Below are 26766 nucleotides of genomic sequence, written 5' to 3'. Positions count from 1 at the left end.
CTCAGATGTGTGCAGCGACATCTGGGTGGGTACCTCATTCCTCACACTTGACAACACAGTAGACACTGCAGAGGACCTTGACAGAGGCCGGCCTCCACAGCCTTCCTGTATGTTAAAGGGCTTTCAGGCAGGAATGGGATTGGCAGACAATGAATTCTTTAAAATCGGCACGCTGCAAACAGCACAAGGCAGAGTCATCCACAAAGACCGAATCCAACGAAACTGACTTTGGAGGACAGGTGGGGGAACCTTCCGTCACCCTGACACACACACTGTACTTCAAGGCCTTTGCATGTGCTGATATGAATTTTCCACAAGCTAATTTAAACTACATTTGTTTCTCTATTCTTAATAGTCTATCAAGAAATTTTTAAAATCAAATATTAAAATTAATTGCTACATATAGATTGACAAATAATTGAGTGTTTAAAAATATTGGCTCTTATGAAATGACAAAGTATCCTACTATTACAGTATTTAGGTGTTCATAAATAATTGATAGTTTAGTGCAGCAGAATACTTACCATCAACTCCACCCACAGCCTGAAGTACAAGGCTTAAAAGGAAAATCTGAGCTAGAGTCCTATCAAGATGCACCAATTATTAGAACTAACTGTGCGTTCCAGAGAGCAGGACCCCGACTTTCCCCTGTCCTTGAATGATATCATTTTGTCTCCTCAAGGCATTCAATTTTTCCTTTTAACAAAAGGAACAAAAATTATAGCACAAATCTGAAGTTAAATCACTGTTGTTGCAGAAATTCTAACAAACTTATGTTGAGAAATGAAGTTGTGGTTTCCATAGTAACAATTTTGTAGGCCTTTAGACTGACTGTGTGTGTGTGTGTGTGTGTGTGTGTGTGTGTGTGTTTTCTTTTTTTTGTGCTAGAGATTGAACCAGGGTGCTCTAGCACTAAGTCACATCCCCAGCCCTTTGCATTGTTGAGACAGGTCTTTCTAAGTAACTGAGGCTGGTCTAGACACTGCAATTCTCCAGCCCTGGCTTCAGCCTCCTGAGCAGCTGGGATCACAGGCGTGCACCGCACCAGGCCTGAGTGATTGTCTTGTGGCTCCAAGTCAGCTGAACTCCTCGTGCCACATGAATTCCCCTTCCCTTGATGTCGATGGCCTCATGCTCCCCACAAGCTCTGTGGTCTTGTCCCTGTGACCTCAAGTTGCAGGGGCAGCACTTCCTGAGAAGGCTGTGAGCACTGGAACCCCAGTCACCCCGTCAGGGTCTCAGCCACAGCTGCAGTGCACCTGAGAATGCTTTCCATTCTCATTCACTGTTCTCATTGTTAAGCACTTAAAGTATTTTTTAAAACCCGAGGTGATTTCAATTATTTTCTTTGAAGTTCTTTACCCTTCTATGAGTATCATTAAGAATCGAATCTTGTTATTGACAACATTCAAGAAATACTTTAAAAATTTTTTAATATATAATGGAAAAAAACACAAGCAAAAAATTTGAACACAAAATTTTAATATCTAATTTAATGTGTTTATAAACCTGGTGTTATCAGATCCTGGTGCAGAAAGCAACATAGCACTTAATAACAACCGTGGAAAATTAAAATAGAACAGAGGCAGACTGAGGTACCCAAAGTTCCAGGCCAAGAGGGCCTGGGTCAATGGCATCCACCTCAAGAATGTTAACTCTGCAAAGCTTTACACACTTTTCCCAGCACATCCTGAACCCCAGCGGGCCCAAACCCGCTGCACCCTGTGGCTCACCTGAGAGAGCTGTGGTTTCGGCTGGACAGGACAGCCCAGTCCTCCAGACTCTCACTGGGCATCTGGCCCTGGATCCCTTCTTCCCCCAAGAACATCACGCACCTGTGCCCGCCCCACCTTGCGAGAACCGCTCTGCAAGCGCCAAGGTGCCCGGTTCCTTCCTGAAGGACAGTGTGCCACCCCGCTGCTCTGCTCCAACTCCTGACAAACCAGCCTGAGTCTGTAAGACCAAAGCACACGTTCGCCTGCATGAGCCTGTGACTCCAAGGTGCAGCTCTGATCAGCCCAAGTGAACTTTGGTTTCTTGGTCAGGTTGTGCTTCAGTCTCTCTTAAGGGTTGACAATATGAAGTATTAACACAAAGAAACTCCAGAAATTCTTAATAGTACATGACATAGTCTTATGTAAACAAAGACCACTCAATGAAAGCAAATAACATAAAATGGTCATCTGTACATATTTTCATGCTAGATTAAAACAGAGCTATAAAACTGGTTTTTAATCACAAAAAATAAAAATCACAAAACACTCCACAACTTCATAGAAATGGGATTTATCTCCAATTTTCCTGTAACACAGGAAAATGTATCTTGGCATGTTCTTTTGATGTCTTCCATCATTTCCATTCTGGTACAAGAGAGATTCCTTTGGCTCCTTGGAAGAGGAATAAGCAAAGGAGGGGATGGAACAGGAGATGTTGGCCAAGGAAGCCAAGTCTTTGGCTGAGGGGTCCGTGTGACAGATCTACACCATGTGGCTTAGCCAGCTCAGCTGACCCTTCTGCAATGTAGAGATAAAGCACTGCACCATGCCCTGTGAACATATACAATTACTAGATGTCAACCAGGAACAAAACCAAATTGCTGGAAGAGTGGATTTAAAGGAGAAGTAAGTATGAGAGGTGATGGAAATGTCAATCAGCCTGATTTGATCATTCCACAGCACATGACACATCACACCCATAAATACGTGCGATCACTGTGAATTAAAAACAAGACAAAACATAAAGAAAGGCAGAGAGAACCAGAAGGCTGTCCATGAAACATGCAAGAGGCAAGAAGAACAAAGTGGTCCTGGTTCAAATATTTCCCTCAGCAACCATGAATAACACAGGGGCGAGAGTACACAGAGGGGCAATGGCCCATGAGGGAGAAAGAAGGCTCTAGAAACTAAAGAACGCCTCCAACCTCTTAGAAAGTAATGCTGTGGACTGAACTACACCTTCCACAATTCACACACTGAAATGCCAACCTATACAGCCGTATTTGGAATAAAGAAGTAATTAAGGTTGAATGAGGTTATAAGGGTGGCCCCTAATCCAGTAGGGTGAGGGCCCCTGTAGGAGACAGCACAGAGCTCCTACACCAACTGAACCCAATGAGAAGACGGTACCTGCCAGTCAGGAAGAAAGCCCTCCTCAGAAACCAACCCTGCCTCCAGAACAGTGAGACATCAATCTGCATTATCGACCCACCCAGTCTATGGCATTTTGTTATGGCAGCCAAACAGACTGAGGTAACAAACAGCAGATCCATCAAAAGGTATCTTATGCCCTGTTTCATCTAGTATGTATGACGATGCTCACGGCTGTGCTGCTGCCATGGGGACAGTCAGAAGCACCCTGACGAAGGCAGGCAGACGAGTCACATGCATTTAAGTTGCACTGCATGTTCTCCAGCTCTGAGCAGCCATTAAAGGGAATGAGGAAAATCTGCATGTACTTATATGGAAATATATGTTGTGAGATGAAAGAAGTTATTCATACAATCCCACCCAGCTACAAAAAGTCACTTTGTGCCAAGGTTCTGGTCCTGTCACTGCACTGTTTGACCCAGGATCTGCTAACCCCATTCTCTGGCATGCCTAGAACATGGCTGTCCAAATGAGAAACACTATAAATGTAAAACACACATCATATTTTGAAGATTTAGTACAAAAAAAGTGTGATTTAATATTTTTATAGTGATTACGAGATGAGACGGCATTGTAGATATAATGATTTAATCAGCATCATTGGATGAAGACAAACTTAAAGCATTTCCTCTAGCATCAGGAACAAGACAAGGAGGTCCACACTCACTACTATTTTTCAATACAGTACTGGAAACACTAGCCAGGGCAATTAGGCAAGAGAACGAAATAAAAGGGATACAAATAGGAATACAAATGGGTGCAACCAGTATGAAAGGCAGTATGGAGATTCCTCAGAAAACTTGGAATGGAACCACCATTTGACCCAGCTATCCCACTCCTTGGTTTAAATGCAAAGGACTTAAAATCAGCAAACTACAGTCACAGTCAGCCACATCAATGTTCATAGTAGCTCAATTCACCATAGCTAAAATATGGAACCTACCTAGATGCCCTTCATCAGATGAATGAATAAAGAAAATGTGGTATTTATATATATAATGGAATATTACTCAGTTTTAAAGAAGAATGAAATTATAGTATTTGCTGGTAAATGGATGGAGCTAGAGAATATCACACTAAGAGAAATAAGCCAAATCCAAAAAACCAAAGGGCCAAATGTGTTCTCTAATATGCAGATGCTAATTTGCAATAAGGATGGGGGTAGGGAAGAATAGGACTACTTTATATTAGGCAGAGGGGAGTGAAGGGAGGGGAAGGAGTATGGGGGTAGGAATGATAGTATAGTGAACCAGACATTATTACCCAATGTACATATATGACTGCATGACTGATGTGATCCTACAATATGTATAATCAGAAAAATGAGAAATTACACTCCATTTATGGATGATCTATCAAAATGTATAAATGCATTCTACTGCCATGCACAACAAACAGAATGAATTTTTTCAAATTTTTTTTAAATAGGAAAGGAATAAGCCAAACTGTCCCTTCTTGCAGATAATACGATTCTATACTTAGAAGACCCTAAAGGTTCCACTAGAAAACTTTCTTGGACTTATAAACAAAGTCAGCAGAGTAACAGGATACAAAATCAACATGCAAAATCAATGGTTTTTCCATACACCAATAATGAATCAACTCAGAAGAAAATGAAGAAAACAATTCCATGTACAATAGCTCAAAAAATAAGTAAAATATCTAGCAATAAACCTAACCAAAGAGGTGAAAAAACCTCTACAATGAAAACCACAGAATACTGAAGAAAGGAATTGAAGAAAATCTTAGAAGATGGAAAGACCTCACATGTTCATGGATAGGCAGAATTAATATTGTCAAAATGGCCATACTACAAAAAGTGTTATCAGATTCAATGCAATCCCATCAAAATATCAATGATAGTCTTCAAAGAACTAGAGAAAACAGTTCTAAAATTCATTTGGAAGAATAAGAGACCCAGAATAGTCAAAGCAATCCTGAGCAAGAAGAGTAGTATTGGAGGCAAAACAACATGGACCTCAACTTATACTATAGAGCTATAGGAACAAAAACAGTATGGTACTGGCATAAAGGCAGACATGAAGACCAATGGAACAGAAGACACAGAGACAAACCCACACAGCTACAGTCACCTGATTCTGAACAAAGGCTCCAAAAACATACACTGGAGGAAAGGCAGCCTTTTGAACGAATGGTGCTGAGGAAACTGGATATTCATACGTAGAAGAATGAAACTAGATCCCTTTCTCCCAACCTCCACAAAAGCCAACTCAACGTGGATCAAAGACCTAAATATAAGACCAGAAAACCTTACAAATGCCAGAAGAAAAATAAAGGAAGACTTTTGATGTACAGGCACAGGCAAGAACTTCCTGTATAGGACCCCTCTAGCTCAGGAAATAACAGCAAGAATCAACAAATGTGATGGCATCAAATTTAAAATTTCTGCATAGCAAAGGAACAATTTACAGAATGAAGAGACAACCTACAGAACAGAAGAAAATCTTTGCAATATTACTCTTCTGACAGAGGAGTAATATTCACAAGATATAAAGAACTCAAAAAACTCAATGCCAAAAACACAAATGACCCAAACAATAAATGGGGAAAGGAATAAAAAGACAAAAGTATAAATGGTCAATAATTATAAGAAAACACATTCAATGTCCTTGACCGTCTGGGAGATGCAAATCAAAACTACCCTGAAATTCCATCTTATCCGGTCAGAATGGCAGCCAACAAGAACACAATGATAAAGGCAGGCAAGAATGGTAAGGAAAAGGAACTCGTACACTCCATTAGCACAGCCACTGCAGAAATCAGCACAAGACTACTCAGCTTCTACTTGGCCCAGCCACACCACTCCTGGGAATCTGTTCAAAGGAACTGAAGTTGAAGTCACACGCTTTAGAGACACATGCATGGCCATGTTCAGCACAGTACAATTCAGAGTAGCCAAGTTATGGAGCCAGCGTAGGTGCCCGTCAACAGAATGGATAAGGAAAATGTGGTGCGCATGATAGAGATTAATTCGACCATAAGAAGAATGGAATCATGTCATTTACAGGAAAACGGATGGAATGGAAGATCGCAATTTTTAGTGGAACAAAGTCAAGACTCTGAAAAACAAGAAACAAATGGATGCCATGGAGGTAGAAGGAAGACCATTAGGGCCAAGGAAAGGGACTGAGGGGAGGGCATTAGGGAGTGAAATCAGTCACATGATGTTTCTCCGTATTTACAAACATGCTACAATGAGCCCCGTGGTTCTGCATAATTAATAGGCACCCATAAAAAATAAAAAGGGGTGGGAATGTAGCTCAGTTCAATTCATAGCACCACAAAAACTAATAGGATACATTAGTAAATGTAATTTACCTGTTTATTTTTGCTTTTTTAAACCTCAGCAACAAGCAACTTTAATCACACATGGACCTCCAACTCACCGTCAAGGGTGCTCGCCAAGCTGCCGCCGGCACGTCCTGAGTGGAACTCAAGTGGACAGGGATGTGCTCATTTTATTCTATGCATGTGCACTCTTTTGCTTTTATTCTGTATGGATTCCTCCCATTTTTTTTTTTCCTTTTTTGTGTGGGGACTTGAGTCCAAGTCTCACACATACCAAGTGCACATTCGACCACTGAGCTGAGCTTCCTGCTGGCCACACTTCCACCATTTCTAAGCCAAGTGATGTTCAAAAGGAAGGAGATTCGGATCATTTTTTCAGCTGACACTGGGCAGACGTGCACAGGAGCCAACACTGTGCTGCCTCTGGGTGACAAGGACAGGTGTCTTGCCTTTGGGGGTCTGAGCCACCCAGGTCAGCTCCCCTTAGCAGCCTTTAGATTGACATCATCCCTATCTCCCACAATCTGGGTATGAAACAGCTCTCAAGCCTATCGCAAACCAGTTACTATAGGCTTTAAATAGTTAAAAAAGATTTAAAAACCTAATAATAAAAACTATAAGGGTTTCTGGAGGTGTTTTTCCTACTTCACAAGGGGGCCCACCCAATCATTCTTACATAATTTACGCTAATTTGGGTGTTAACAGAGGTATCTGAAAGCCTTTTATAAAAAGCATCTACACAGTAGCTTTGCACTGAAAACCTAACCTTTGAGTTTTGAACATTTGCACAAAATCCTTAGTGGCATTTGCAAACAGATGCGGCCAGAAACAGAAACGTACGTACTGCGATGCTTAGAGTTTGTCAGGAGCTAAGCAATCACCCGCTTAAATTAAGCGACTGTGCCACTTTGAATCCTGATCCCAGCACAGGAGGACGCAGGGACCAGTGAAGTGCACCGCGGGGACCAGAGCAGTGTCCACCGGCGAGGTGCTCAGGAGTGGCAGTTACCTGCCTGGCCTGCACACTAGGCAGGGGTCACGGAGCCCCCTCGTCACGGGTCCACTTCATGCTCCTGCAGCAAATCATCGTCCACAGTCAGCACTTTCCACAGAGGCCCCGTCTCGCCAAGGAGCCCGAACAAGGCACCTCACTGGAAAGTCAGGCAGCCGTTTATCCTTGGACCTGAGAGCCCTTCCACCTTTTATAAAAAGTGCATTTCTGAATCAAACTCTTATGCCCCATCCTGGACAAGAGAAATAAGCCATCAAATGGGCCTCTGGTGCCTGATTCCAGCCAAGTGAGCTGCCCGCCAGTCAGCAGCTCTGTCTGAGCTCACCAAGCAACAAGTCACTGGAGCTGTCTGTCACCAGTTCCTGCCTTTCACGCCAACCAAATCTCACAGCTGAGGAAAGGAGGTGGATGGAACAAGATGTCGCCAAACCTTCACAGCCAAACAGGGCAGCGGTTCTAGAACCCACAGACCTGCCAAGGCAGACCCCAAGAGGAGGGAGGTGCTGCCTGGGCGTCCCCGAGACACCGAGGAGCCTCTGGCTCTCTGCCGGGAACAACAGAAACAGCACATCTCAGTCCCCAGATTCAATTTCTGTCAGGAAACAGCCCTTTGGTCTGCAGTCAGGGCGTCTTAAGTCATGGACAAACGGACACATACGGGCCGCAGTCAAACGAGTCAGAACCGTGGCCCTCCTTCGGGTGCAGCAGGACGCCTGGGGGAGGAGCCAGCGGGATGCGAGCCGGGATGGCTCTCAGCCCACTCCCACCCCTGAGGTAGGCTGCCCTCAGGACTTCCATGGCTCCAAGCAAGGTCTGACGGTGCTCCACAACCAGTCCCCACTTTGGGGTCTTGGGCCTTCGAGGGACAGAGCTGTCCCCAGTCCCGCCCTGCTGTGTCTAGGGCAGGCAGAGTCAGAACCTGAGGGGACGCCATCCCCGCGACATCCCGCAGCCCAGCACTCTTGCAGAGCTGCTGTCTCTTACAGGGAACAGGGTCACTGGTGCGTTGCACCTCTCGGGTCTGCTGTCAGCCTCTCTAGCGAGCAGGGTGACTTCTGAATTCCCCTAGAAAGAGACCTTCACTGGAATTCTCCTCTCCCAACAGAGGTCCAGAAACAATTGCTACCCTGGGCTTTCTTGGAACTCGCTCACTTCCAAATATATTCCCTGAGTTCAGTGCCTGATTTCTCAAGGGAGCCCCTATCCCCAGAGCCTCCTGTAGCAGGCAGGCCACCAGCTGCTCTGCAGATGCACCCAGGATGAGGGACTGGCACTAGGCTCTGCCTGGTACTAGGACGAATCCCCTCCTGGTGAGGGGTTATTCTGGTGTCTGTTCCCTCAGATCCAGTTCCAAAGAGCAGTAACGGCTCCTTTCCCTTCCTCTTTACAGGGATCCAGCTGCTGGCTTTAATGAGCCTCGAAACCACATTCCCCCTTTCACATCCCATAACTGATCTGGATTCTAGGGCTAGCTGAGTTCTCTGAACTCTGGCCCCACCCCAGGCCAGGACCCCTCGCCCAGGGACCCATATCCCCCAAGTGGACTTGGCTTTGCAGCTAGGTTCTTGCAAATGTCACCCACCATTTTCTGTGTATGAACGTGAGTGTGGTAGCCAGTCCTGCTTGGACCTCCTAGAAGCCTGAATTAGCACCTGAGCAAATGTACAGTCTGAGAGAAAACAGAAAACCCTGGTCAGACCCAAGTGCCCGACAGCTGCTGAACAACTGGGAGCCACCAGAGCATCATATCAGACACCAGTTGGGGTGGACAGGCAGTGGGGAAAGTTAGGCACAAGAGATGAAGCCTCAGAAAGGGAAGCAGCACGGCCTGTACCTGCTGCCAACGTGGAGGCTTGGAGGCCGGTGACCCACAGTGAGCCACACCTCTGACCTTCACATGTCCCATGACTGGAGACACCCAAATGCAGAGAGTTTATAATTTTTCTACATTCAATTCTTAACATTAAGACTTCCTGAGAACTGAATGGTGTTGAGATCACCTTTGGAATCATGGATCCATTTTTATCAAGGACTAAATAAACAAACCTTCCCTATTCTCTGTGGGGAACATCTCCATGGATGTGCCCTTGAAACATTTTCTAGGAACACTCTGCAGCACCCAGAGCCCACTATGTGATCACACCTGGTCTCCATGGAAACCAGTGGCTGGCTAAGTCTCCCTTCAGTCGTGAACCCTGCAGCACCCTTTGCTCAATGCCCAGCACTGAGGCAGACAGAGCCACAAGAAGAATCAGAGGGGGCACATCATAAGAGAGACACATCACAGGTGACGAGGACTTATCTTTAGCGCAGCATTTCTGTTGCTAAACTCAGGGTCTTAAATTGAGTATCACACCAACAAATTTTAAGACACACCCATATTCAAGTAAGGGCACCACTACAGTGTGATCTTGGACAGGAGAGAAGCCTGTGAGCACTGGCCCTCTTCTGTGAGGAGGGGAAATGGCCCACTCCAACCCAACTGGTCAGGAGGTGCTGAGACAGAGCAGACTGTCCACGAGGGCAGCCTCTGTCTTGCAAATGCAGGGTCTGGGTGGAGGATGAGAGACCAGCTGGAGGCTCTGCGGCATCTCTTGGTGGACATGAGCTGACCCTTTTGCACCTGCACTGCCAGCCCTGCGGCCTTTTGCTCAGGACGATGGGCAACTCCTCTAGATAGCACCTACGCATCTGAGCAAAGCTCAACCCTTACCACCTGTTTTACATGTGCCCTTATTTTATGAATAATTCCACCAAAGCACAAGAATCTGCAACGGTGGCAATTATGGATGCACCTGTTTCTTCTCTGCCAAACTAATTACCATTCTGTTTGTGGAAAAATAAACTTGCATATCCAGTCTAGTTTCTGGATTGAACTGTATCCTCCAAAAATTCATGTACTAAAGCCCTGACCCCTGAAGTGACTATATTTGAACACAGGGTCTGAAAGGAGTTAATTAAATGAAGTCGTAAGGTGGGGTTCTGCTCCAACATGCTGGGGTTCCTACAAGAAGAGATCAGGACACAGACACAAAGGAATGACCATGACACAGTGGAAGATGCCACAGACAAGCCCAGGAGGGACCCCTCCAAGAAGCCAGCCACGCACACCTTGCTCTTGAACCTCCAGCCTCCAGGGTTGCTCTTTAAGAGACCTGGTCTGAGTCATCTATTTATAGCAACCTGAGCAGACGGGCACATCCAGATAAAGAACCATAAACAGATGCCCATCTTCATAGTGCCACTCTGTGGGCAAATCTGCCTGCCTCACCATGTGTACAAGAAAGAAAGGACGGCCAGCCACCAGGCCCACCACCCACGCAAATCTCCTGTGCCAGGGCCTGTGCCCCAGCCTGCCACCTCCAGTGCCTGTGCTCTGGCTGACCATCTATCATCACGTGGGGTCACCTCTGCCCGCTAGCATTGATTACTCCCAATCTGGAGGCCACCATCCATAGTGGGAAAACATCCTTCTTGGGCACCACATTTTCATGTTCCTCCCAGCATCAGGCTACTGAAGACTAGGAGGTTTGAACAGTGCAGTTTAAGTGTAAATTTTTTTTTTAGTAGTAGTAGTATTACGATTATTTCTATTATACCTACTATTATTCCTACATTTTTCCTTTATTAATATTTTTCTCACTTTATTTTCCTCTTATCTGTCTGTTTCCTTGGAGACTCTTTCTCCCGTTTCTCATGCTAACAACCTATTTCTTTTAATTCCACTTTCACTATTCCTATGACATAGTACCTCTACAGACTCACTTCTTAGCTCATTAACATTATATCCTACAACCCTCCCCCTCCTCTTTGTCCACCAACAGAAAGTGGTCCTTATTGCAAACCTATTGATTATGCTATAGATAATAACTGAACTCATTCTGCTTATTAAGACAATATGGTTATTATCTTAATAGGGGCTATTTTGGTTCAGAATGATTATTGTTTGTATTGTATGCTGATCTCTCACTTCAAGGTGAGATACTGGAAACCTTCAGGGACATTATAAGTCTAAGGGGGGAAACTACAATACCTCGGATTCCCACTGCTAGAGGGGAAGATACACAAACAACATGGGAAGAAAGTATCCCAAACAAACCTAGATGCTATATCACTAGAATCCAATGACAGTATGGGAGAAGAAATGTCAGAAAGGGAGTTCAGAAGGTACATAATTAAAATGATCTGAGAAGCAAACAATAAGATAAGAGAGCAAATGCAGGCAATGAATAATCACTCTAATAAACAGTTAAAAGAGCAAATGCAAGAAGCAAAAGATCATTTCAATAAAGAGCTATATATTCTGAAAAAAAATAAACAGAAATTCTTGAAATGAAGGAAACATTAAACCAAATTAAAAACTCAATAGAAAGCATAACCAACAGCTAGATCACTTGGAAGACAGAACCTCAGACAATGAAGACAAAATATTTAATCTTGAAAACAAAGTTGACCAAACAGAGAAGATGGTATGAAATCATGAACAGAACCTCCAAGAATTATGGGACATCATGAAAAGACCAAATTTAAGAATTATTGGGATTGAGGAAGGCACAGAGATACAAACCAAAGGAATGAACAACCAATTCAATGAAATAATATCAGAAAATTTTCCAAATCTGAAGAATGAAATTGAAAATAAAACATATGAGGTTTAAAGAACACCAAATGTACAAAATTAAAAGAGACCCACACCAAGGCACATTATAATGAAAATACCTAACATACAAAATAAAGACAGAATTTTCAAGGCTGTGAGAGAAAAGCATCAGGTTACATATGGGGGAAACCAATACAGATATCAGCAGATGTCTCAGTCCAGACCCTAAAAGCTAGAAGGGCCTGGAACAACATATTTCAAGCTCTGAAAGAAAATGGATGCCAACCAAGAATCTTATACCCAGCAAAACTAACCTTCAAATTTGATGATAAAATAAAATCGTTCCATGATAACAAAAGCTAAAAGAATTTACAAATAGAAAGCCAGCATTACAGAACATTCTCAGCAAAATATATCATGAGGAAGAGATAAAAAAACAACAATGTATGTCAGCAAAGGGAGGAACTATCCTAAAGGAAGAGCCAATTAAAGGAGAAACCAAGTCAAGTTAAAAACCAAAAATAAGCCAAAATGACCGGGAATACAAGTCATATCTCAAATAATAACCCTGAATGTTAATGGACTAAACTCATAAATCAAAAGACATAGACTGGCAGAATGGATTAGAAAGAAAGACCCAGCAATATGCTGCCTTCAAGAGACTTGTCTCATAGAAAAAGACATCCACAGACTGAAGGTGAAAGGATGGGAAAAAACCTACCATGCACATAGACTCAGTAAAAAAGCAGAGGTATCCATCCTCCTTTCAGATAATGTGGACTTCAAGCCAAAGTTAGTCAGAAGGGATAAAGAAGGACATTTCATACTACTAAGGGAACCATAAGTCAGCAATACATAACGATAGTAAGTATTTATGCCCCCAAAAATAGCACATCCATGTACATTAAACAAATCCTTCTCAATTCCAGAAACCAAATAGACCAAAACACAACAAAACTAGGTGACTTTAACACACCTTTCTCACTATTAGACAGATCTTCTAAACAAAAATTGAACAAAGAAACCATAAAACTCAATAACACAATCAATAATTTAGACTTAACAGACATAAAGAAGAGTCCATCCATCAATGAGCGAATTCACTTTCTTCACAGCAGTACATGGATCCTTCTCTAAAATAGACCATATGTTATGCCACAAATAGTACCTTGCATTCTATCAGATAATAATGAAATGAAATTAGAAATAAATGATAAAATAAAAGACAGACTAGTCCAACACCTGGAGACTAAATAATATGTTATTGAGTGAGGCATGGCTAGCAGAGGATATCAGGGAGGAGATAAAAAAAATTCTTAGAGGTAAATGAGAATGATGATACAACATATCAAAATCCCTGGGATGCTCTGAAAGCAGTACTAAGAGGAAAGCACATTCAATAAAAGAAGAAAAGTCAATAAATAAATGACCTAACATTACAGCTCAAAGCTCTAGGAAAAAAAGTACACCAAAAGTAGTAGAATACAGGAAATAAATAAAATCAGAGCTGAAATCAATGAAATTGAAACAAAAGAAACAATTCAAAAATTTACAAAACGAAAAGTTGGTTCTTTGAAAAAACAAACAAAACTGATAAACTCTAAGCCATACTAACGAAGATGAGAGAGAAAACTCAAATTACTAAAATTCGTGATGAAAAAGGAAATATCACAACAGAAACTACTGAAATACAAACATAATTAGAAGCTATTTTGAAAATCTATACTCCAACAAAATAGAAAATCTTGAAGACACCAACAGGTTTCTAGAGACATATGATCCACTCAAAGTGAATCAGGAGGACAAACACAATTTAAATAGATCAATTTCAAGCAATGAAATAGAACTCATCAAAAGTTTACCAACAAAGAAAAGTCCAGGACCAGATGGGTTCTCAGTCGAGTTCTACAAGACCTTCAAAGAAGAACTCATTCCAATACTTCTCAAAGTATTCCATGAAATAGAAGAGGAGGGAACCCTCCCAAACTCATTCTATGAAGCCAATATTACACTGATACCTAAACCAGACAGAGACACATCAAGGAAAGAGAACTTCAGACCAATATCCCTAATGAACATAGATGCAAAAATTCTTAACAAAATTTTAGCAAATCGCATACAAAAACATATTAAAAAGATACTGCACCACGATCAAGTGGGTTTCATCCCGGGGATGCAAGGTTGGTTCAACATCTAGAAATCAATAAATGTAATTCACCATATCAATAGACTTAAAGTTAAGAATCACATGACTGTTTCAATAGATGCAGAAAAAGCATTTGATAGAATACAACAACCTTTCATGCTCAAAACACTAGAAAAAATAGAGACAGTAGGAACATACCTCAACATTGCAAAGGCTATCTATGCTAAGCCCATGGCCAACATCATACTAAATGGAGAAAAACTGAAAGCATTCCCCCTAAAAACTGGAACAAGACAGGGATGCCCTCTTTCACCACTTCTATTCAACATTGTCCTCAAACTCTAGCCAGAGCAATTAGACAGACCAAAGAAATTAAAGGGATACGAATAAGAAAAGAAGAACACAAACTATCCCTGTTTGCTGATGACATGATTCTACATTTAGAGGAGCCAAAAAATTCCACCAGAAAACTTCTAGAACTAATAAATAAATTCAGTAAAGTAGCAGGATATAAAGTCAACACTCATAAATCTAAAGCATTTTTATTCATAAGAGATGAACCCCCTGAAAGAAAAATTAGGAAAACTACCCCATTCACAATAGTCTCGAAAAAAAAAATTGGGGAATCAATCTAACAAAAGAAGTGAAAGATCTCTACAGTGAGAACTACAGAACACTAAAGAAAGAAATTGAGGAAGACCTTAGAGGATGGAAAAATCTCCCATGTTCTTGGAAAGGCAGAATTAATACTGTCAAAATGGTCATACTACCTAAAGTGCTATACAGATTCAATGCAATTCCAATTAAAATCCCAATGATGTACCTTACAGAAATAGAGCAAGCAATCATGAAATTCATCTGGAAGAATAAGAAACCCAGAATAGCTAAAGAAATCCTCAGCAGGAAGAGCAAAACTGGTGATATCACAATACCAGACCTTTGACTATACTAAAGAGTAACAGTAACAAAAACAGCATTGTATTGGCACTAAAATAGACAGGTAGACCAATAGTACAGAATAGAGGACACAGAGACAAACCCACATAAATACAATTATCTCATACTTTACAAAGGTGCCAAAAATATACAATAAATGGTGCTGGGAAAACTGGAAATCCATACGCAGCAAAATGAAACTAAAGCCCTATCTCCCACCCGGCACAAAACTCAACTCAAAATGGATCAAGGACTAGCAATTATACCAGAGACCCTGCATCTAAGAGAAGAAAAAGTAGGTCTTAATCTTCATCATATTGGCTTAGGACCAGACTTCCTTAACAGGACTCCCATAGCACAAGAAATAAAAGCAGGAATCAATAATTGGGATAGATTCAAAATAAAAAGCTTTTTCTCAGCAAAGGAAACAATCAATAATGTGAAGAGAGAGCCTACGGAATGGAAGAAAATTTTTGCAACACACACTTCAGATAGAGCACTAATCTCCAGAATCTATAAACAACTTAAAAAACTTTACACTAAGAATACAATAACCCAATCAACAAATGGGCCAAGGAAATGAGCAGACACTTCACAGACGAAGATCTTCAAGCAAAGGAAATATGAAAAAAAGTTCATGTCTGAAAATGAGAAATGCAAATCAAAACTACCCTAAGATTTCATCTTACCCCAATTAGAATGTCTATTATCAAGAATACAAGCAACAATAGGTGTTGGCGAATATGTGGGAAGAAAGGTACCCTCATACATTGCTGGTGAAGTTGCAAATTGGTGCAGCCACTCTGGAAAACACTATGGAAATTCCTTAGAAAATTTGGAATGGAACCACTGTTTGACCCAGTTATCCCACTCCTTGGTTTATACCCAAAGGACTTAAAATCAGCATACCCACAGTGACACAGCCACATCAATGTTTATAGCAACTCAATTCACAATAGCTAGATTGTGGAACCAACCTAGATGCCCTTCAATAGATGAATGGATAAAGAAACTGTGGTATATATACACAATGGAATATTATTCAGCCATAAAAAAGAATAAAATTACGGCATTTGCAGGTAAGTGGATAGACTTGGAGAATGTCATGCTTAGTGAAATAAGCCAATCCCAAAGCCAAAAATCCCAAGCCAAAAAACCAAAGGCCAAATGATTTCTCTGACAAGTGGATGATGATCCATAATGGGGGAGGGGAGGAAGGATGGATTGTGTAGAGGGAAATGAGGGGTGGGAAGAGGGCAGGGGAAAGGAAAGATAACAGGGTAACATCATCACCCTATGTACATGCATGATTATGCATATGGTGTGACTCTACTTTGTGTACAATCAAATGATAAAGAAATGATAGTTGTACCCCATTTGTATACAACGAATCAAAAAAAAGAAAAAAGGATGAACTAACATTTCAATTTGGGGTAAAAATTATCCATTTTGTCCCCTTTTCCAAAATTATTAACTTTTCATCAAATATTGTGCCCAAATTGCTAAACGAACAGAAAATATTGGAAAAGAAACCTGACTCCCCTTTGCCAACAAAAGACAGCCCTACTTAAATAATCAGGAACGGTCTTCTCATACTCCAACGGAGCTGGAGACCCTGTGCCAAGCGCCAGTGTCTGCGCAGGCCCTGCCCACTGGCAAGCCCCGCCCACTGGCAAGCCCCGCCCTGCACGGGGCTCCAGGGAGGACACTTCCTCAGGCAGAGGGCCACAGCCACCGCACTGCTCACCCCGCAGCAGGGGGACGACATGCCCCGTACAGCACCCTTCCTCCAAAACTCCCAGCGGCCCAGGGAAGCCCCTGCCAGAAGAATACTTGGCAGTCAGCAAAGTGAAAGTCCTCCTTTCCCTGTATCTGCAGGTTCCTACAGAGCACAAATACACCGACTTATATATAAATGAATTAACAATACACTAAAAATGAAAAGCAGAATCAGAGTCCACCAAAGGTGGCTCAATGCAAGTGGCAACGTGGACACCAGGTCTTAGCTTCGCTGTGATAAGCACACCCAGAGGCCTCCCCTCCTCGTGCACCAGGCCCCGCTATGCACCACAGGTGCACAGCTGGCCTGACTAAAACACCCTGCCTGCCTCCTCCTCCCAGCTCCTGGCCACCACCGTCCACTCTGATCTGAGCCCGGCTACGTGAACAACTCCTATGGGTGGAATCGCGCAGTTCTTGTCCTTCCATGCCCGTCTCATTTCACGTAGCACGAATCCACTTCACAACCCACTCTATGGCCAGACCTCCTTTATTCTTTATTCCTCAGTATCCTAGACTAACTGCGGTTGGCTCTTATGCAGCCACGGCAGGACCCAGAGGAGACCCACGAAGCATCTGAACTGCAGGATCTATACCTCGCCTCACCAAGGGCTCCTCCAGGCCTGATGGGACGCAGAGCCGCTCTCCATGTGCTTTTGCCAGTTCACACTCTACTCATACCAGAGCTGAAAGCTCAGCACCTGCACCTGGAGAGCAAGGCAGGAAAAGGCAGCCGGCCCAGCCTGCACCGAGGCACCTGTTCTTCAGTTCGGCCTGGAGGGGACAGAGCAGAGGGCGGAGAAGAGTCACTTAGTTGCACCTGTTTCCTAGTTATGGTCTGAAAACAGCAGTTAGTAATAAAAGAGTTCAGAAAATGTGTTTTTTTTAGTTGGAATAAATGAGTTTTTTACAAATTCTTAATACCATGTCTAGAAAAATATAACATGCTGTATAGGGATATATTATCAATATGATAGTGATGTACAGTCAAGTACCCCCAACGGCATTTGGCATGCCACTGGTCCCACAGATCAGAATGGAGCCAGAACAGGGATACAGAACAGGGGAAGAGAGAAAAACACACTGGAGAAGAAAAAGAAAAATCCCAAAATGAAGAGTTCAGCAGGAAATTCTGCAGACCTCTGGAAGCTCTTTAAATGTCGGAACATATGACCCCAACACAAGAAGGTCCTCGAGAACTGAGGGGCATGCACGGCAGCTGCCACAAGCCTGTGCTCAAACACACCGGCAAGCCACGAGAGACCTGATTCCCGGACACCCGCCCTCCAGAGGAGCCACCACAGACCTGCTTACTAGAGACCCGCCCTCCAGAGGAGCCACCAGAGACCTCGTTCCTAGAGACCTGGCCCTCCAGAGGAGCCACCAGAGACCTGCTTCCTAGAGACCTGGCCTCCAGAGGAGCCACCAGAGACCTGCTTCCTAGAGACCGGCCCTCCAGAGGAGCCACCAGAGACCTGCTTCCCAGAGACCCGCCCTCCAGAGGAGCCACCAGAGACCTGTTCTGGGACCCGCCCTCCACAGGAGCCACCAGAGACCTGCTTCCTAGAGACCCGCCCTCCAGAGGAGCCACCAGAGACCTGCTTCCTAGAGACCCATCCTCCAGAGGAGCCACCAGAGACCTGCTTCCTAGAGACCTGGACCTCCAGAGGAGCCACCAGAGACCTGCTTCCTAGAGACCTGGCCTCCAGAGGAGCCACCAGAGACCTGCTTCCTAGAGACCGGCCCTCCAGAGGAGCCACCAGAGACCTGCTTCCCAGAGACCCGCCCTCCACAGGAGACACCAGAGACCTGTTCTGAGACCCGCCCTCCAAGGAGCCACCAGAGACCTGCTTCCTAGAGACCCGCCCTCCAGAGGAGCCACCAGAGACCTGCTTCCAGGAGACCCGCCCTCCACAGGAGACACCAGAGACCTGCTTCCTACAGACCTGGCCCTCCAGAGGAGCCACCAGAGACCTGCTTCCTAGAGAGCCGCCCTCCAGAGGAGCCACCAGAGACCTGCTTTCCAGAGACCCGCCCTCCAGAGGAGCCACCAGAGACCTACTTCCTGGAGACCCGCCCTCCAGAGGAGCCACCAGAGACCTGCTTCCTAGAAACCTGGCCTCCAGAGGAGCCACCAGAGACCTGCTTTCAGGAGACCCGCCCTCCAGAGTAGCCACCAGAGACCTGCTTCCTAGAGACCTGGCCCTCCAGAGGAGCCACCAGAGACCTGCTTCCTAGAGACTCGCTCTCCAGAGGCGCCACCAGAGACCTGCTTCCTAGAGACCCGCCCTCCAGAGGAGCCACCAGAGACCTGCTCCCTAGAGACCCGTTCTCCAGAGGAGCCACCAGAGACCTGCTTCCTAGAGACTCGCTCTCCATAGGAGCCACCAGAGACCTGCTTCCTAGAGACCTGGCCCTCCAGAGGAGCCACCAGAGACCTGCTTCCCAGAGACTCGCCCTCCAGAGGAGCCACCAGAGACCTGCTTCCTAGAGACCTGGCCCTCCAGAGGAGCCACCAGAGACCTGCTTCCTAGAGCCTCGCTCTCCAGAGGAACCACCAGAGACCTGCTTCCTAGAGACTCGCTCTCCAGAGGAGCCACCAGAGACCTGCTTCCTAGAGACCTGGTCCTCCAGACGAGCCACCAGAGACCTGATTCCTAGAGACCTGCCCTCCAGAGGAGCCACCAGAGACCTGCTTCCTAGAGACCTGGCCCTCCAGAGGAGCCACCAGAGACCTGCTCCCAAGAGACCCTTTCTCCAGAGGAGCCACCAGAGACCTGCTTCCTAGAGACTCGCTCTCCAGAGGAGCCACCAGAGACCTGCTTCCTAGAGACCTGGCCCTCCAGAGGAGCCAGCAGAGACCTACTTCCTAGAAACCTGGCCTCCAGAGGAGCCACCAGAGACCTGCTTCAGGAAGACCCACCCTCCAGAGGAGCCACCAGAGACCTGCTTCCTAGAGACCTGACCCTCCAGAGGAGCCACCAGAGACCTGCTTCCTAGAGACTCGCTCTCCAGAGGCGCCACCAGAGACCTGCTTCCTAGAGACCCGCCCTCCAGAGGAGCCACCAGAGACCTGCTTCCTAGAGACTCGCTCTCCAGAGGAGCCACCAGAGACCTGCTTCCTAGAGACCCGCCCTCCAGAGGAGGCACCAGAGACCTGCTTCCTAGAGACTCGCTCTCCAGAGGAGCCACCAGAGACCTGCTTCCTAGAGACCTGGCCCTCCAGAGGAGCCACCAGAGACCTGCTTCCTAGAGACCCGTTCTCCAGAGGAGCCACCAGAGACCTGCTTCCTAGAGACTCGCTCTCCAGAGGAGCCACCAGAGACCTGCTTCCCAGAGACCCGCCCTCTAGAGGAGCCACCAGAGACCTGCTTCCTAGAGACCTGGTCCTCCAGAGGAGCCACCAGAGACCTGATTCCTAGAGACCCGCCCTCCAGAGGAGCCACCAGAGACCTGCTTCCTAGAGACACGCCCTCCAGAGGAGCCAGCAGAGACCTGCTTCCTAGAGACCCGCCCTCCAGAGGAGCCACCAGAGACCTGCTTCCTAGAGACCTGGCCCTCGAGAGGAGCCACCAGAGACCTGCTTCCTAGAGACTCGCTCTCCACAGGAGCCACCAGAGACCTGCTTCCTAGAGACCCGCCCTCCAGAGGAGCCACCAGAGACCTGCTTCCTAGAGACTCGTTCTCCAGAGGAGCCACCAGAGACCTACTTCCTAGAGACGTGCCCTCCAGAGGAGCCACCAGAGACCTGCTTCCTAGAGACCCGTTCTCCAGAGGAGCCACCAAAGACCTACTTCCTAGAGACTCGCTCTCCAGAGGATCCACCAGAGACCTGCTTCCTAGAGACCTGGAACTCCAGAGGAGCCACCAGAGACCTGCTTCCTAGAGACTCGCTCTCCAGAGGAACCGCCAGAGACCTGCTTCCTAGAGACTCGCTCTCCAGAGGAGCCACCAGAGACCTGCTTCCTAGAGACCTGGTCCTCCAGAAGAGCCACCAGAGACCTGATTCCTAGAGACCCGCCCTCCAGAGGAGCCACCAGAGACCTGCTTCCTAGAGACTCGCCCTCCAGAGGAGCCACCAGAGACCTGCTTCCTAGAGACCCGCCCTCCAGAGGAGCCACCAGAGACCTGCTTCCTAGAGACCTGGCCCTCGAGAGGAGCAACCAGAGACCTGCTTCCTAGAGACTCGCTCTCCAGAGGAGCCACCAGAGACCTGCTTCCTAGAGACCCGCCCTCCAGAGGAGCCACCAGAGACCTGCTTCCTAGAGACTCGCTCTGCAGAGGAGCCACCAGAGACCTGCTTCCTAGAGACTCGCTCTCCAGAGGAGCCACCAGAGACCTGCTTCCTAGAGACTCGCTCTCCAGAGGAGCCACCAGAGACCTGCTTCCTAGAGACCTGGCCCTCCAGAGGAGCCACCAGAGACCTGCTTCCTAGAGACTCGCTCTCCAGAGGAGCCACCAGAGACCTGCTTCCTAGAGACCTGGCCCTCCAGAGGAGCCACCAGAGACCTGCTTCCTAGAGACTCGCCCTGCAGAGGAGCCACCAGAGACCTGCTTCCTAGAGACCTGGCCCACCAGAGGAGCCACCAGAGACCTGCTTCCTAGAGACTCGCCCTCCAGAGGAGCCACCAGAGACCTGCTTCCTAGAGACCTGGCCCTCCAGAGGAGCCACCAGAGACCTGCTTCCCAGAGACCCGCCCTCCAGAGGAGCCACCACAGACCTCTTCCGAGAGAACCGCCCTCCAGAGGAGCCACCAGAGACCTGTTCCGAGAGACCCGCCCTCCAGAGGAGCCACCAGAGACCTGCTTCCTAGAGACCGGAACTCCAGAGGAGCCACCAGAGACCTGTTCCGAGAGACCGGCCCTCCAGAGGAGCCACCAGAGACCTGCTTCCTAGAGACTCGCCCTACAGAGGAGCCACCAGAGACCTGCTTCATAGAGACCTGCCCCCCAGAGGAGCCACCAGAGACCTGCTTCCTAGAGACGGGCCCTCCAGAGGAGCCACCAGAGACCTGCTTCCTAGAGACCGGCCCTCCAGAGGAGCCACCAGAGACCTCTTCCGAGATACCCGCCCTCCAGAGGAGCCACCAGAGACCTGCTTCCTAGAGACTCGCTCTCCAGAGGAGCCACCAGAGACCTGCTTCCTAGAGACCTGGCCCTCCACAGGAGCCAGCAGAGACCTGCTTCCTAGAGACCCGTACTCCAGAGGAGCCACCAGAGACCTGCTTCCTAGAGACTCGCTCTCCAGAGGAGCCAGCAGAGACCTGCTTCCTAGAGACCTAGCCCTCCAGAGGAGCCACCAGAGACCTGCTTCCTAGAGACCCGTACTCCAGAGGAGCCACCACAGACCTGCTTCCTAGAGACCTGGCTCTCCAGAGGAGCCACCAGAGACCTGCTTCCTAGAGACTCGCCCTCCAGAGGAGCCACCGGAGACCTGCTTCCTAGAGACCTGGCCCTCCAGAGGAGCCACCAGAGACCTGCTTCCCAGAGACCCGCCCTCCAGAGGAGCCACCACAGACCTCTTCCGAGAGAACCGCCCTCCAGAGGAGCCACCAGAGACCTGTTCCAAGAGACCCGCCCTCAAGAGGAGCCACCAGAGTCCTGCTTCCTAGAGACCCGCCCTCCAGAGGAGCCACCAGAGACCTGTTCCGAGAGACCCGCCCCCAAGAGGATCCACCAGAGAACTGCTTCTGGGAGACTCGCCCTCCAGAGGAGCCACCAGAGACCTGATTGCTAGAGACCTGCCCCCCAGAGGAGCCACCAGAGACCTGATTCCTAGAGACCGGCCCTCCAGAGGAGCCACCAGAGACCTGTTCCGAGAGACCCGTCCTCCAGAGAAGCCACCAGAGACCTGCTTCCTAGAGACCGGCCCTCCAGAGGAGCCACCAGAGACCTGCGTCCTAGAGACCTGGCCCTCCAGAGGAGCCACCAGAGACCTGCTTCCTAGAGACCCGTCCTCCAGAGGAGCCACCAGAGACCTGCTTCCTAGAGACTCGCTCTCCAGAGGAGCCACCAGAGACCTGCTTCCTAGAGACTTGGCCCTCCAGAGGAGCCACCAGAGACCTGCTTCCTAGAGACCTGGCCCTCCAGAGGAGCCACCAGAGACCTGCTTCCCAGAGACTCGCCCTCCAGAGGAGCCACCAGAGACCTGCTTCCTAGAGACCCGTCCTCCAGAGGAGCCACCAGAGACCTGCTTCCTAGAGACCTGGCCCTCCAGAGGAGCCACCAGAGACCTGCTTCCTAGAGACCCGTCCTCCAGAGGAGCCACCAGAGACCTGCTTCCTAGAGACTCGCTCTCCAGAGGAGCCACCAGAGACCTGCTTCCTAGAGACCTGGCCCTCCAGAGGAGCCACCAGAGACCTGCTTCCTAGAGACTCGCCCTGCAGAGGAGCCACCAGAGACCTGCTTCCTAGAGACTCGCCCTCCAGAGGAGCCACCAGAGACCTGCTTCCTAGAGACTCGCCCTCCAGAGGAGCCACCAGAGACCTGCTTCCTAGAGACCTGGCCCTCCAGAGGAGCCACCAGAGACCTGCTTCCCAGAGACCCGCCCTCCAGTGGACCCACCACAGACCTCTTCCGAGAGATCCGCCCTCCAGAGGAGCCACCAGAGACTTGTTTCGAGAGACCCGCCCTCAAGAGGAGCCACCAGAGTCCTGCTTCCTAGAGACCCGCCCCCCAGAGGACCCACCAGAGACCTCTTCCGAGAGACCCGCCCCCAAGAGGATCCACCAGAGAACTGCTTCTGGGAGACTCACCCTCCAGAGGAGCCACCAGAGACCTGATTCATAGAGACCGGCCCTCCAGAGGAGCCACCAGAGACCTGTTCTGAGAGACCCGTCCTCCAGAGGAGCCACCAGAGACCTGCTTCCTAGAGACTCGCTCTCCAGAGGAGCCACCAGAGACCTGCTTCCTAGAGACCTGGCCCTCCAGAGAGGCCACCAGAGACCTGATACCTAGAGACTCGCTCTCCAGAGGAGCCACCAGAGACCTGCTTCCTAGAGACCTGGCCCTCCAGAGGAGCCACCAGAGACCTGCTTCCTAGAGACTCACCCTCCAGAGGAGCCACCAGAGACCTGCTTCCTAGAGACCCGCCCTCCAGAGGAGCCACCAGAGACCTGCTTCCTAGAGACTGGCCCTCCGGAGGAGCCAACACAGACCTGCTTTCGGGAGACTCGCCCTCCAGAGGAGCCACCAGAGACCTGCTTCCTAGAGACCTGGCCCTCCAGAGGAGCCACCAGAGACAAGCTTCCTAGAGACCGGCCCTCCAGAGGAGCCACCAGAGACCTGCTTCCTAGAGACTCGCTCTCCAGAGGAGCCACCAATGACCTGCTTCCTAGAGACCTGCCCTCCAGAGGAGCCACCAGAGACCTGCTTCCTAGAGACTCGCCCTCCAGAGGAGCCACCAGAGACCTGCTTCCTAGAAACCTGGCCCTTCAGAGGAGACACCAGAGACCTGCTTCCTAGAGACTCGCCCTCCAGAGGAGCCACCAGAGACCTGCTTCCTAGAGACCTGGCCCTCCAGAGGAGCCACCAGAGACCTGCTTCCTAGAGACTCGCTCTCCAGAGGAGCCACCAGAGACCTGCTTCCTAGAGACCCGCCCTCCAGAGGAGCCACCAGAGACCTGCTTCCTAGAGACTCGCTCTCCAGAGGAGCCACCAGAGACCTGCTTCCTAGAGACCTGCCCTCCAGAGGAACCACCAGAGACCTACTTCCTAGAGACTCGCCCTCCAGAGGAGCCACCAGAGACCTGCTTCCTAGAGACCTGGCCCTCCAGAGGAGCCACCAGAGACCTGCTTCCTAGAGACCTGGCCCTCCAGAGGAGCCACCAGAGACCTGCTTCCTAGAGACCCGTTCTCCAGAGGAGCCACCAGAGACCTGCTTCCTAGAGACTCGCCCTCCAGAGGAGCCACCAGAGACCTGCTTCCTAGAGACCTGGCCCTCCAGAGGAGCCACCAGAGACCTGCTTCCTAGAGACTCGCCCTCCAGAGGAGCCACCAGAGACCTGCTTCCTAGAGACCTGGCCCTCCAGAGGAGCCACCAGAGACCTGCGTCCTGGAGACTCGCCCTCCAGAGGAGCCACCAGAGACCTGCTTCCTAGAGACCTGGCCCTCCAGAGGAGCCACCAGAGACCTGCTTCCTAGAGACCGCCCTCCAGAGGAGCCACCACAGACCTCTTCCGAGAGAACCGCCCTCCCGAGGAGCCACCAGAGACCTGTTCCTAGAGACCCGCCCTCCAGAGGAGCCACCAGAGACCTGCTTCCTAGAGACCGGCCCTCCAGAGTAGCCACCAGAGACCTGTTCCGAGAGACCGGCCCTCCAGAGGAGCCACCAGAGACCTGCTTCCTAGAGACTCGCCCTCCAGAGGAGCCACCAGAGACCTGATTCCTATAGACCTGCCCCCCAGAGGAGCCACCAGAGACCTGCTTCCTAGAGACCCGTCCTCCAGAGGAGCCAACAGAGACCTGCTTCCTAGAGACTCGTTCTCCATAGGAGCCACCAGAGACCTGTTCCGAGAGACCTGCCCCCCAGAGGAGCCACCAGAGATCTGCTTCCTAGAGACTCGTTCTCCAGAGGAGCCACCAGAGACCTGATTCCTAGAGACCCGCCCCCCAGAGGAGCCACCAGAGACCTGCTTCCTAGAGACCGGCCCTCCAGAGGAGCCACCAGAGACCTGCTTCCTAGAGACCGGCCCTCCAGAGGAGCCACCAGAGACCTGTTCCGAGAGACCGGCCCTCCAGAGGAGCCACCAGAGACCTGCTTCCTAGACACCTGGCCCTCCAGAGGAGCCACCAGAGACCTGCTTCCTAGAGACCCGCCCTCCAGAGGAGCCACCAGAGACCTGCTTCCTAGAGACCTGGCCCTCCAGAGGAGCCACGAGAGACCTGCTTCCTAGAGACTCGCTCTCCACAGGAGCCACCAGAGACCTGCTTCCTAGAGACCCGCCTTCCAGAGGAGCCACCAGAGACCTGCTTCCTAGAGACTCGCTCTCCAGAGGAGCCACCAGAGACCTGCTTCCTAGAGACCCGCCCTCCAGAGGAGCCACCAGAGACCTGCTTCCTAGAGACCCGTTCTCCAGAGGAGCCACCAGAGACCTACTTCCTAGAGACTCGCTCTCCAGAGGAGCCACCAGAGACCTGATTCCTAGAGACCTGGCCCTCCAGAGGAGCCACCAGAGACCTGCTTCCTAGAGACTCACTCTCCAAGGGAACCACCAGAGACCTGCTTCCTAGAGACTCGCTCTCCAGAGGAGCCACCAGAGACCTGCTTCCTAGAGACCTGGTCCTCCAGAGGAGCCACCAGAGACCTGATTCCTAGAGACCCGCCCTCCAGAGGAGCCACCAGAGACCTTCTTCCTAGAGACTCGCCCTCCAGAGGAGCCACCAGAGACCTGCTTCCTAGAGACCCGCCCTCCAGAGGAGCCACCAGAGACCTGCTTCCTAGAGACCTGGCCCTCGAGAGGAGCCACCAGAGACCTGCATCCTAGAGACTCGCTCTCCAGAGGAGCCACCAGAGATCTGCTTCCTAGAGACCCGCCCTCCAGAGGAGCCACCAGAGACCTGCTTCCTAGAGACTCGCTCTGCAGAGGAGCCACCAGAGACCTGCTTCCCAGAGACCCGCCCTCCAGAGGAGCCACCAGAGACCTGCTTCCCAGAGACCCGCCCTCCAGAGGAGCCACCACACACCTCTTCCGAGGACCCGCCCTCCAGAGGAGCCACCAGAGACCTGTTCCGAGAGACCCGCCCTCAAGAGGAGCCACCAGAGTCCTGCTTCCTAGAGACCCGCCCTCCAGAGGAGCCACCAGAGACCTGTTCCGAGAGACCCGCCCCCAAGAGGATC

Source organism: Sciurus carolinensis, chromosome 4 (assembly GCF_902686445.1).
Source record: "Sciurus carolinensis chromosome 4, mSciCar1.2, whole genome shotgun sequence".
NCBI lineage: Eukaryota > Metazoa > Chordata > Mammalia > Rodentia > Sciuridae > Sciurus > Sciurus carolinensis.
This window is presented reverse-complemented; position numbering follows the sequence as displayed.